We start from the raw sequence: 13,155 nt of genomic DNA, 5'->3' as shown, positions 1-13,155 counted from the left end.
GAATATTGAAGAAAACCTCCATGCTTTTTAGATAGTTGGGCTAAAATATATCATTAATTTTTGCTGGAATAGTAATTTTGACATTATTCTAAGAGCTGGTCTGCTTTCTCACTCATGTCCAGTCTATAAATGTAGAAATACATCTCTGTACATCTCTCTGTATTTTAACACATACCTTCATTGCTCTTTCCCCATACATGTTGGGTGTATTTTTGGAGACATTTCATAGGGGTTTGTCCAGGTACTTCATGAACATACAATAGAAGATGGAGGCGTCCCATGCCCTGTAGGTTTGTGTTTGCTTATTTTCAATTTCAAGTTGGCTTGTACATTCATAAGTTAAGTTCTGTTAACTATTTTAAAAATATTTGCAATGTGCCTGTCAGCAAAGTCAAATCTCTAACATTTTGTGTATCAGGTATTTGACGTATGTGTGCAGCAGTGAAACTATTACCAAATCAAGGCAGTAAACATGCCCACACTCCCAAGAGCTCCTTTGAACTCAAGTGTCCCTTCTCGCCTCTCTGTGGAGCTATCTGAGGATGTGGTTGAGGGTTTCTAAAGATGATTCTCTGTGACATATACACTGGGAATTTCTTTGAGGTTCCTCATTATATCTAATATCTTTTCAGATCCTCGACACTCTGATTCTCCTTTTCCATCCTGCGTCTGATGTTTATGAACTTCTGTGGAAGCTTATTCTTCTTGCTGCCTCCTGGGGAGTTTCTATTTTTCTCTTGTTCGTCTGGAGGACCGTCCTTGCTGTAAGTATTACTAAAGTACCTGACAGTGTCCTTTTAATCACACCTAATAGGAATTTATATAGTCACTGGACATTTTATTTGCCTGCCTGGGCCAGAATCCAGGAGTCTTTTCTTTGTTTCCTTTTAGATTATTAACTTGAACACAAATTAGTTTTGAAATGGAAATTTGTTGCAAAATCTTTATAGTAAGAACTCATTGAGCAAGACAACAGTATATTCTCAATGAGACAATGGCAATTTATAAACTCTTCTCTTCAATAACAAAACAGGAAGGTTAAGTATTTGGCGAGTCCATCTATCTCTCCACCTGCCCCTGCCTGTGTGTTGGGTGACAGGGGACAGGGAAGCTCAGTGGTCCTGAGCAAGTGTGAAGTTAAGGGAACATCTGTGGTTTTCTGTTTGCCCTCCATGGATGCATTCTTCTATTGCCACATTATTGCCACTGGATCTTCGACACTGTGATGATTCTCCAAAATCTTGGCAAGGTTAGGGGCTGGCCTCAGTCTCTGATCATCACTTAAAGTTTTGAATGAAGAAATATGTGTTAAGTGTCAGGGAAAAGTGTCTTTGCATGGTATTACAGTGGAGTCCTGCCTGGGTTTTTCTGGACTATTACTCTTCATACGATGACTTGTATCTGAGTCAAGAAGCACGTTCGCTTCTTGAAAATGGTCGCTGTCCGTCCTGCTGCTGTGTGTGGTTTCACTACAGCCATTACTCACTTTCATTCTCGTCTGATGTCTCATCTGATGTCCGTTTGTTTTTAGTGGTCTTGACAAATCTTACGACCTCATAGGTTACAATTGCTTATCAATTCAACAGTCAACTCTGTATAAGATTTCAGAAAACCTTTCATTGAATGAAAGGGGTGCATCTTAATCTTAGTATAAAGATTTTGCCTTTATTTTTCTTTTAGTTTTCTCCTCTCTGTCTCTCTCTCTCTTTTGAAGGTTACACAACTATCCAGGTTCTGGACTTAAGTGTGGATGTTTGGTTTGACAAAAAAAATTAGATAAATGATGCATTACAACAACATATCATGAAAATAATATAGTTCAGTGTTGTTAAATGTGAATATGCGTTATGAAAATTGAATAGAATGATGTTTATTTAATAGAATGTAAGCAGATCTTTTGTTCTAAAATAAGTTATTTACCATTGTGCTATCAGAAATGGTGAGTGAAAGATCATGCCTTAAGTAGGAAATTCTGATTTTTCCTGATTTTTAATCATATTAATTGTTATGCTGTACCAAAGTGATAATTGTGATTTCAATGGATTACTGTTTTGATAGTATATTAGAAATTATAGATTTACTAATTATATGTTTTGACTTCAAATTTAATGTTTCTTCCTCTCCTAGGTAAAGCCTCCAGTGTGTCAAGGTAAGGTATTAGGGTTTAGTTTCCTTTGTAATATTTTCTCAATACCAGGATTTGATGTGGATTTTAATTCAACTAAGAGTAAACACAATGACTTCTGATGTCTAACTGACTTCTCAACTCTTGAAAATTTTACTCCTGCAATGGTGTCTAAATGACATCGTAGAGGAAGTTGACATCTATTGAGCTAAGAGGCCAGGAGGGTCACAGGAGTAGGGAGACTAGGATGAGTTTAATTTCGCATAGCAAACTTGAGGAAGAAGGTGATGAGAAGAGTCTAATGTTCGGAGTGTGTCCCTAATATGAGCTGGCTCTTGGTGAAAAGTAAAGATGCTGAAACACTACTTGAGCCTGTCAGGACTCTCCAGGCTGAGGGAGGGATGCAGATGTAGCCAGGCGGTGTGTGTCACAGCAGAGGGGCATCCATGGGCTGTGACTCATAAGTGAAAGGAGCCATTCATGGCAGTGGGGACTTAATGGAAGTGATTCAGCCTGAAGATGATGCTTTCTATGCAGGCTTCACACTCTGCTGACCGAGTGGGGCTGTGCGTGATGGGCAGGGTGGCTGCCCGGCACTCAGTAGGCCCTCAAGGGCTGCTGTTGGTGACAGTTGATGCAGAAGGGCTGGTGCTGAGAAGAGGGATCTCAGCATCAGAGCATCACCACTGGGCAGACAGAAGATGCGTGTGCACTGTGTGGTCAGATGAGGGACTTAGATGCCTGAGAGAGGAGTCTGGTTCTGAGGGCTGCGTTCTAGAGCTTCACACATGGAGTCGCCTGTGACTGGCTGTTTTACATGTGCTGCTTTCCTGAAGCAGTGATGGTAACATTCTCATCCTGGCGATAGAAAAGCTTGTCATTTAGGGCCTGTGTGTTATCCAGGTCCTCCAGTGACTAGGTGGGGAAGCCCACATGGTACCAAAGTGTTTAATTCCAGCTACCTTGTCCTTCAGGGCCCCCAACATGATTTTCATGAAAGACGATCTTCCAGGCAGCAGGAAGACACTCGAGGCCAGTGCAGGCCCAGTCAGGCAACGTTTTGAACTTGCCTTCTGTGGTGTTGCAGATAGGGCCTGGCTGTGGGGTGAACCTGCGTGGGATAAGGGTTCTATTTTTTTAAGCAGGGGCATGTTTACTTACCTTAGTAATCGGAGGAGAGAATGTTAAGGGGACAGGTTGCTTGGTTTTTCTTTTTCATCTCTGGTGATGTCAAAAGTATTTGAATGATTGAATTTTCTAAGAATGGTGCTTATAGCTGGGAGAGAATTTAGGGGAAGACTTTTTATTGTGTTTCTGCATCTTTGAAAAAAATTAAACTAGGAATCTCAATGATCTCACATTTAGAATGCCACTAAGATTTGCTTCCTTTAGGCACAGTAGAAAAGCTAAAAGTTTAATTATACTCATAGTGCCAGCCAGATATGTCTCTACTGCTAATAAATCATGATAATTCTATTCTACTGGGTTTTCTTGCCAATATGAGAAATTGCTTCATCTCCTTTTAGTTACTTTAAAGCAGATGAATGAGCAGAGCAAGAATATGGAGAATGAAAACAGAGAACTTGCAGAAAATATATCTGCTTGGGTGCAGAAGGTATCCTTGTCCTTTTGCTTTTTTTTTTTTTGTGATTTTACCTTCAGTTCCTCCCCACTCTGGCAGTTCAGTTATTTGGCTCTCTTTTCCTTCATCCTACTGTCCTGTTCCATGTGTTCCATAAGAGGTCTAGGTTCAAAGCATGTGTCCTAGATAAAAAAAACAAACAAACAAACAAACAAAAAAACAGATTTCTTCTGTAGAGCACAGGGAACTCTACTTGATATCTTGTAATCTATAATGAAAAAGAATGTGAAGACAAACATAGGTGTATATATATATGTAACTGAAACATGCTGTACACCAGAAAATTGACACATTGTAACTGACTATATATCAGTAAAAAAATAAACAAAGCAAGTGTTGTAGATGTAAAGCACCACTTTCTGTATTAGTGGAAGAGGTCACACACAAGATAGGTTCAGCTAGCAGTGTACTTAGTATTTGTAATTCTGTTTCCTTCATTACATTTTTGCATAGACCAACAACGCAAAGAAATGCTTAGAGGAGGCAATCAGGCAAAAGAAGCTGCCCTCTGAGAAAGCACTGAAGTTTAAGGTACGAACCACTTGTTAGATTACATTCTGAAAGTAGAAATGAAAGTAATGAGTAATTGTTACTAATTCAATGTTTCATTGAATGAGAGCTTGAAGCCATTGAGAAGGTGAATGAAAATTTGAATGACATCATTAAGATTGTTCGAGCTAAGCTGCAGGCTGTGAGGGACCAGAACGCCAAGAACCCACACCTGGTAAGAGCTGCCACTTTGACCATAGCTGGGCTTCTGAGGCTTTTTGTGCCCTGGGCGAGCTGCGTGCACCTGCTCCTCCTGCTTTTGACCACAACAGAGTGTGAGAGCCCAGGAGCGGAAATTCCCTGTGAACAATGACCCAGAATTTCATGGACTAAAACCTCTGTGACTTTTTCTATTTCAGAGACTAGGAAATATGTCTTATTTTCACAACCTAGAGAGTTTTCTCACCACTCACACTGCCCTCCAAGATACACAGAAGATGTCAGGAAATACCTGAGAGGTTAAGGAAGTTACTAGACTAGGTGCACAGTTCCTTGCCCTGTTGATGTTAAACAGAGAATTTTCCATGTGAATTTGGGTAAACTTTGTTTATATTTCACCAGCAACACTCATTTGTGAGCTCTTTGACACGAGCAGTTTCCCACCCTTGCTTCCTCTTGTCCAGTCGTGCCCTCCATTGTCCAGGGAGGAGGAAGCCTGTGGAGGTGAGGAAAAATCTGTGCCTGGAGGTCTTTTTTCCACATTTCTTTATGGGCTTGACATTTGTCCTGGGCCCAGCCTGTATCAGCTGCCATCACAGGAAACTTAGGCGTAGTTGTGGGTACTGGCTGAGAAGGGACAGGATTCCAAAAGGGTTGAAGAGAAGCAACTGCCCATCAGAACAAACCAAGACATTCTGGAAGAGATTGGCCGGCTGGCAGTGGAAGAGGACCAGCTGAAGAAGGAAATGCAAGATGCAAAGGGTCAGAATGAGCTGCTAGGATGCCCGTTGCTAGAACTTGAAGGAAGAGGCCCTGTCTGCTGTAAATTCTCAAATGGAGCACTGTCTTCAGCCCCAAACCGAAATTCAGGGAAAGTCTCAGATGCTTTCAAGCATATGTAAGGAAACATATAACACTTGCTTTCCTTTCTTTATAAAATGTGTATGTTCAGAATCATTTCACTGCCTTAATATCTTCTGGAGAGAATGCTCACCAAAGTCTTTGGACATGTACCAGGGCTAATATATTTATTTTCTATGGTTTGTTTTGCAGCTAACAAAATACTTTGTTTCTGGAAAAAAAAATTACACTTTTTAAACATATCACCCTGAGTTTTCATTGAAATCTTAGTACATACTTTATTTCTGTCCTGTGTGAAGATACTGGAAAAAGGAACATCTCCAGAGAACTTGAAAGGTGCTGTTTCAATGAACACTTCAGGAATTTGAGGTAAATGCCTCCAGTTGCAGCAGGATTTCCACTGTACACATTAGCTTTCACAAGGAACAACAATCTCATGTCTTAGAAGATTAAATGTTGATATCTACTCAAATTATTTTTCTTGGGAATTTAGTCACCGATGAGAATGTTTTAAGTTGAAATTGCTCTTAATAAATCTCATGTCAGTGAAGCCACAGTGAAATCTGAAGAAATGCATGTGCAGGAGGACGTTCAGCTCAGCATCAAGAAGAGAGTAAGGATTGTTACTCACCCCCAGAGATGCTTACCTCAGAGAACCGAGCATCACTGTGTCAGTGTTTAATTGTGCTGTAACGCACGGAAAGCAGATGGCCCATCTTAGCTGATTCCAAGCGTATGATTCCTCTCATGTTAAGTATGTGCACATTGCTGTGGATCAGTTCTTCTTGAATGTCTTCTCATATCTATCTTACAGCCAGGTGTTTCGAAGACCAGATCTGAGGATTCGATGCAGTGAGCTGTGACAACAGGGGACTGCAGCCTGGAAGGTATGTTGCTTGTTGGGAAGAAAACCTTACATACAGGATTCCTGGGAGATGTTGTGGCTTCATTTCTAGACCCCTAGAATAAAATAAATATAATAAAGAGAGTTAAATAACTTATTTTTTGGTTTTTTTTTTTTTTTGGTTTTCCAGTGCAAAGAACAGTTAAGTTTACACTATACTGTAGTCTATTAAGTGAGCAATACCACTGTGTCTAAAAACCCCAATGTTCATAACTTAATGAAAATACTCTTTATTACTAAAAACTGCTAGCCATCATTGGAGCCTTTAGTGAGGTTTAATCTTTTTGTTGGTGGATGGTTTTTTTTTAACTTTTTTTTTTATTGAGTTACAGTCATTTTGGTGGATGGCATTGAATTAACATTGGTGGCTGCTGACTGGTCATTGTGGCAGTTGCTGAAGATCGGTGTGGCTTTTGCAATTTCTTAACATAAGACCACAATGAAGTTTGTGACAGGATTCTCTCTTCCTTTCAGGAACAAGTCCTCTGTCACAGGCAATTTGACACATTTTACACACAGTAGAAATTCTTTCCAAATTGGAGTCAGTCCTCTCAAACCCTGTGGTAATTTATCAGCTAAGTTCATACGCTCTTCTAAGTCCTTTGTTATTTCAACCTTCTTCACAGCATCTTCACCAGTTGATTCCATCTCAAGAAACCAATTTCTTTGCTTGTCCATAAGAAGCAGCTCCTCATTCATGCACATTTTATCATGAGGTTGCAGCCAATCAGTCATATCTTCAGGCTCCACTTGTAACTCTAGTTCTCCTGCTATTTTCAGCACATCTGCAGCTCCTTCCTGCACTGAATTCTTGAGCCCTTCAAAGTCACACATCAGGATTGGAATCAATTCCTTCCAAACCCCAGTTCATGTTGATATTTTGACTTCTTCCCATGAATCACGAATGTTCTTAATGACATGTAAAATGGTGAATCCTTTCCAGAAAATTTTCCATTCATTTGCCCAGACGCATCATTGGTGTCACTGTCTATGGCAGCTAAAGCCTTCCAAAATGTATTTCTTAAATAATAAGACTTGAAAGTCATAATTACTCCTGATTCATGGGCTGCAGAATAGATGTCGTGTTAAGCATGGAAACAGCATTCATCTCATGCATCTCCATCAGAGCTCCTGGATGACTTGTGCATTGTCCATGAGCAGTAATATTTTGAAAGAATTTTTTTTGTGTGTTTTGTTTTGTTTTCTGAGCAGTAGGTCTCAACAATGGGCTAAAATATTCATGTTGTAAATAGATGTGCTGTCATTCAGGCTTTGTTCTATTTATAGAGCACAGAGTAGATTTCACTTGATTCTCATGGGACATAGGATTTTCATAATGTTAAATGAATATTGGCTTCGTTAGCCACTAACGGGAAAATCAGCCTGTCCATTGAAGCCTTGATGCCAGGCGCTGACTTCTCTCCAGCTGTGATGGTGCTGGGTGGCCTCCCCTTGCAGTTCTCTGCATTGAAAACCTGTTGTTTAGTGCAGCCACCTTCATTAGCTGCCTTAGCTTCATCTCCTGGAGCACTTGCAGCAGCCTCTGGGTCAGCTCTTCCCGCCTTACCTTGCACAGGTATGCAGTGGAGATGGAATCTTGCCTTAAACTTCATGGGCCAACCCCTGCTGGCTTCACACTTTTATTCTGAAGCCTCTTCACCTCTCTCAGGGTTTATAGAATTGCTGAGAACTAGGGACTTCCGCTGGATTAGGCTTTGCCTTAAAGGAATATCATGCCTGTTTTAATTAAAATGATAAAAAACCAAATATTTCAGAAACTACAAAAATGTGACACAGAGATAAGAAATGAGCAAATGCTGCCAGAAAAAAATGTCACCAATGGAATTGCTGTACTCAGGGTTGTTACAAATCTTCAATTGTTTAAAAATATGCATTACCAGGGAGGGCAATAAAATGAAACATGCCTGTAATAGCAATGAATTTGCACTGGGAAGGTAAAAAGGGGATTCCTGCCTTCAGAATTCTCTCCTTTCTCCACTCCCCAGCACAGCCAAGCTCTTGAGTGCACATGTGCACACACAAAGCCAGTTGTTTTATGTTTATAGAGGGTAAAAAGAAAATGCAAGACCACCATTCTGCATCGGGATCTCTGAAAGAACGTGAGGAAGACGGTTTCCAAAGGCAGGTGAAGAAAGTAAGTGTCCTTGATGAAATCAGTGGACAGAGATCTATGGACACTGAAGGGTAAGACATTCCCGTGTTAATTATGACAATGTGTGAATGAATGTGTGGAGTTATGTGGATATTGTAATACGTTTCAGAATACTTACCACCATATTTTCTTTACCATATTCAATCAGTACAGATGTGCATTTATTTTTCGACCTTGATTTCTGTAATCTGCTGCTTCTGTTCATTCTAACTGGTTACCAGAGTCTTGTTTGTATTTAGTTTGAGATTTTAGCGGGTTCTTGGACCAGATTTAGTCACTTCATTATCTGGATCCCCCTAGGTCCATTTTTATTTTCCTTAGGTTTCAACCACATCAAAGTGTCATGACCTGCCATGTGTCTATCATTTTTAATAAACTCTAGACATTGGGTAGAAAATAGAGAAAATTTGAGGCCTCGTGTGAGGTTAACTTGCTGCAGAGAAGGTGGGCATTACAGCTGGCAGGTGGTCAGGGCGCCAGCAGCACTACATCCTGTTAACCCGGTTAGCAGCTGAGATCAGTCAGTGCAGCCAGCATTCGTGAGGCCCGTGTGTCTCCTGTCCACCTTTGTTTCTGGCATATAGCTCTCATGGATCCCAGCTAAGTCCTGTGGGTCTCTCTAGGGATCACCTTTGCTGACAGACAGTGAGCTCCAGCTGCCTGACTGTGGTGCCTGTGCGTAGGGGGCACCGGCTGCCGGGCTGCTCTGCATCTCAGTGGTTTCCTCTGCAGTTAACGGGTGACCCCCGGGGAAGGTGGGCCCAGTCCTGGGCTTTCTTCTTCTCCATCTTGGCCTCATGTCCCTTTCTGGCTTGTTAGCAATTTGGTACATTTGATCATGGATTTCATAATTTGTCCAGAGTTTCCTGTCATTCTCAGGGAGAGGTCAGGGACATCACACCCATTAACCCGCTTTCAAAAACAAACATTTCCTTATATTTCCTAAAGGATCAGGTTTTGCTCCAGGTTTTGACTGAAATCTGTGCTCTCTGTGGGAGAAATCAAACAAGTCATGAACGCTTGCTTTACCCTAATTGTTTGGTTGTGATGACTTGGTCAGACCCTGATTCCCACGTTGAAACACAGTGAGCTCATGCTGTCCCAGGCACAGGAACCTGAGCCTGGTGGGGGGGCGGGGCACACTTCACGTGGGCTTTTCCTGTGTGTTTACTTTATGCATAAATGATTATGGGTGGGGACGCTGAAGGGAAGCCCAGATACCAAACAGTTGCCAGAGGCCTGAGTGTAGCTTTTTCATATTTATTAGTGGGGGTACTTTAATTCTTTCCTGTGTATTTATCAGCCTGAGCATTTATGGGGAAGGGCGAAAGGAACATGGAATTCTTCCCTTCCAGTTTCTGGGAGGGAAACTGGCAGAATTTCAGAGTTTCTTTCCCCTCTCAGGAAGGTGGACATGAACGGATGTGAGCTGGTGGGAAAGCAGCAGCTGTTGGCAGCAAAGGAGGAGGCAAAATTGGCTGAAGAGGAGACAAGATGGTACAAGTGAGTTCAGCTCCTCTGCACCTGTGGCTCTGAAAACACCTGTTGGATTTTTTGAAAACTTTTCTAAAATATTTAGACACAATATCATAAACTGACCCAAACAAAAGACATTTGTATACATGGCTTCACACAGGAGGAAAAGTTTTAAGTTTTACATATGTTAAGTTAAATGTTTAACTTTAAAAAGTATTAAGTTACTAAGAATTTCCTGGTCCCAGTGCTGGCCAGACTGAGAGGAGAGACGGTTCACAGAGATGTTTCTGAAGGTGCTATAAACCGTTCTCACCCTGAGGATAGCAGTTTAGTGTAGCGTCAGTCGGACCAATAAAAATTCCCATGCTGCTGTGGAGACCCATGTGTAAGAAGTAGGGTCAGGATGTAAGGAAAGGAAGAATCAAGCTTTGTGATAAAAGATGCTCAGCACAGGACACGTGAGGGAAATGCTGAGAACGGGAGGGGGAGTTGTGTCAGCGCAGAACCGGGCAGGCGTTCAGTAACAGTGACGGAAGGAGTGGCTGCAGCGACAGCTTTGCACCTGCTGTGCTTCTGCAGCCGTGTGCAGTGTGTCTTGAGCGGTGAGATGATGTGTGTGAGTGTGCAGTGCAGATAACATGGACTGGGGCAGATTATTTAACAGCATACCCAGCATTGTGTCTTCTCTGATGAAACAATTTGTAACTCATAGGATAAGACTTGAAGAATGTCACGGGCAAATGCGGGAAGCAGAGATCATTTGGAGACACCAGGTAACCTGCCTTCCTCCTGACACACCGAGTCCTCAGCACCTGATGCAGACAGTTATTGTGGCCCTGAGAACCCCTAGCCATGGGGTGTTTCTTGATGTGTTGACTTTTTCAGGTCACTCTTGCCGAGAAGAAGGCCCAAGACAGCTCAGTAAGAATTTGTTTCCTTCCTTCCCTTTGTGCACAGTCGGCCACAACTGAACGTGGATGTGTTTTTCTCCCACAGCTCAGGGCTCAGGAGCTGGAGAGGGAAATCTCTGAATTGAGAAGGGAAAACTCTGACCTGAGAAGGGAAAACTCTGACCTGAGAAGGGAAAACTCCTCTGAGCTGAGAAGGGAAGTTGCCCACCTGAAACAGAGGTACAGAATTTTGACACATTTTTACGGGTGTTTTGAGATTTTTAAGGACTGGTTGTTTTGTGCCTAGTAGAGGAATTGGTGGTGTAATTTGTATTGAAGCCATTCTTTATCTTTAAGATTGGATGCAATCTGCAGACGGAGGCAGGCAGAGGAATACATGAGGCAGGATCCCACTCCAGGAGGACCGTACAGGCTGCACCCTCCCCTGAGAGGTAAGGAGCGCACTGTGAAGTGCGACAGCTCCATTTCTGCAGCAGGAGCCGCCCAGTGGGCTGCTTGTCCCCATGGGTAGTTGTTGGGTTTCCTGGACACCACACCACACACTCACTGTGGGGAACAGTTTCACAGCTGGGTGACAAGATGCTGTTTTCTTTACATGCCACTAGCCAGCAGGGCTCTGTCCCCTGTGAGCGGTGGAGCTTACGCCCCTCCAGGGACTGCGGGCCGCCCCCCAGTCTCTTGGTTGCCTGGCGTGGCTGGCATGGCTGGTTTCTGTGCACTAGAAGACATGAGTGTCAGCCCTCTCTTCCCGCCTGGACACGGTTTTGAAGGCTGAATTTTCTTCTCATTTCAGGAAAATAACATGGATGACGTTTTAGAATGAAGGCAGTATGTCATAATGAGAAAAACATTTTTCTTCATTTGCCTTGGTGGATAAATATTCTATTCAAGATCTGCTTTAAGGCAGCAGGCATTTCTTCACTAATTTTGCAGGTCCCTTCATTCTTATAATAAAGCTTGCACAGTGACCTAGAGTAGCCAGTTAGTAAGTGACATGACAACGTAGCCTCACTCCCCCAGAGTTAACATGTAACTCTAAAGTCTCCCACCAGCTACTCCATGTAACTCACCATTCTTTTGCCGATTATTACAACATGAGTCATTGAGGCTACTTCTTTCATAAATGATTACGTGATATCTGGTCACTTATACAAGACATGCGCTGTCAGAGAGAAGGCTTTTAAAATTTCAACAACAGGCTGAGGAGGAAGAGATGGAGCTCACAGTCAGGGGTTGTTGATACTCTTCCTACAAAAGACCCTTCTTACTTTAATGTATAATCTGTATACAGACTGATTTGCCCTGAAGTGTGCTGTGAGTCCACTGTGTAAGTGTTGGTTGCCAGTGATCTGAGCACTGAGACCCCATCCAGGGTGATTAGCTATGAAAACAACTAAATCTAGGCCCTGTTGTGTCCTCGTCATGGGACAGGGGTCCAGTCTCCCCTCGTCCTCGGGGTCAACTGAGGTGGAAGGGAGACCTGCAGCCTCTGTGAAGAGCCCGGGGTGTGGGCGGGAGTGAGAGTTCTTGTAGGAGGGCACAAAGGGCTCGGCTCGTGCTTTCCCCACATGGCATCTGTCAGATAGAATCCGCCTTCAGCGCTGCTCTCACTTCACAGCTTCAGGGCCGGGTGGCACCCCTGTTAGGAATGGCACCGCCTTTCCGGCTCAGGAGGCAGAGGAAAACAAAGTAAGTAATTTTATTCACTTGTGTTCCAGTGGACATTTTGTATTGAATAATCTCTGGAACTAGCATTTTCCTTTTGAACAAACCATTCCTGCCTTTGCCTGTGGATTGGGAATTAGGGGATAAGTATGCCCAGTAATCACAGTGAAGTTTGGGGAAAGTAATTTATCGCCAAAGCCTCCTGAGCAGCCCAGGCTGAAGGCAGGCCCAGTGCTGAAGGAGTGCAGTCAGCGTAGCTGCCAACTGGGCACCCAGTGCAGGGGAGGGTGCACGGTGACGACGATTGCTGCATTGGGTTACGGCTCTTGTCGGTGTTGGCGTTTTGTCTGTCATTCAACAAAGCAATCCCTTATGTATCGCAGGTCACCCCGTGGAAAGGAGAGCCCCAATATTTCGGAGGAGCAGCCCACGAGGACTGCCCCGTGAGCGGCCAGTCGTCGCCAAGCTGGGCACCTGCACCTGGTCCCACTTGGTGACCTGTGAAACCTTGCCCCCCACCGCCAGCTGCTCTGCTCGGTAAGAGGAAAGCATAGACCTCTGTTTCTTCCTTGAGTCACTGCAGAAGAATGGCAGATCACACTCCGGGGCTTCCACGTGCACGGGCAGCCGTGACTGGGCTCAAGGCCGTGTACCTCTGGTCCTTTAGCAGACGCACTTGATGGACCGCTT

Source organism: Camelus bactrianus, chromosome 23 (assembly GCF_048773025.1).
Source record: "Camelus bactrianus isolate YW-2024 breed Bactrian camel chromosome 23, ASM4877302v1, whole genome shotgun sequence".
Lineage (NCBI taxonomy): Eukaryota > Metazoa > Chordata > Mammalia > Artiodactyla > Camelidae > Camelus > Camelus bactrianus.
Note: the sequence above shows the minus strand (reverse complement) of the source record.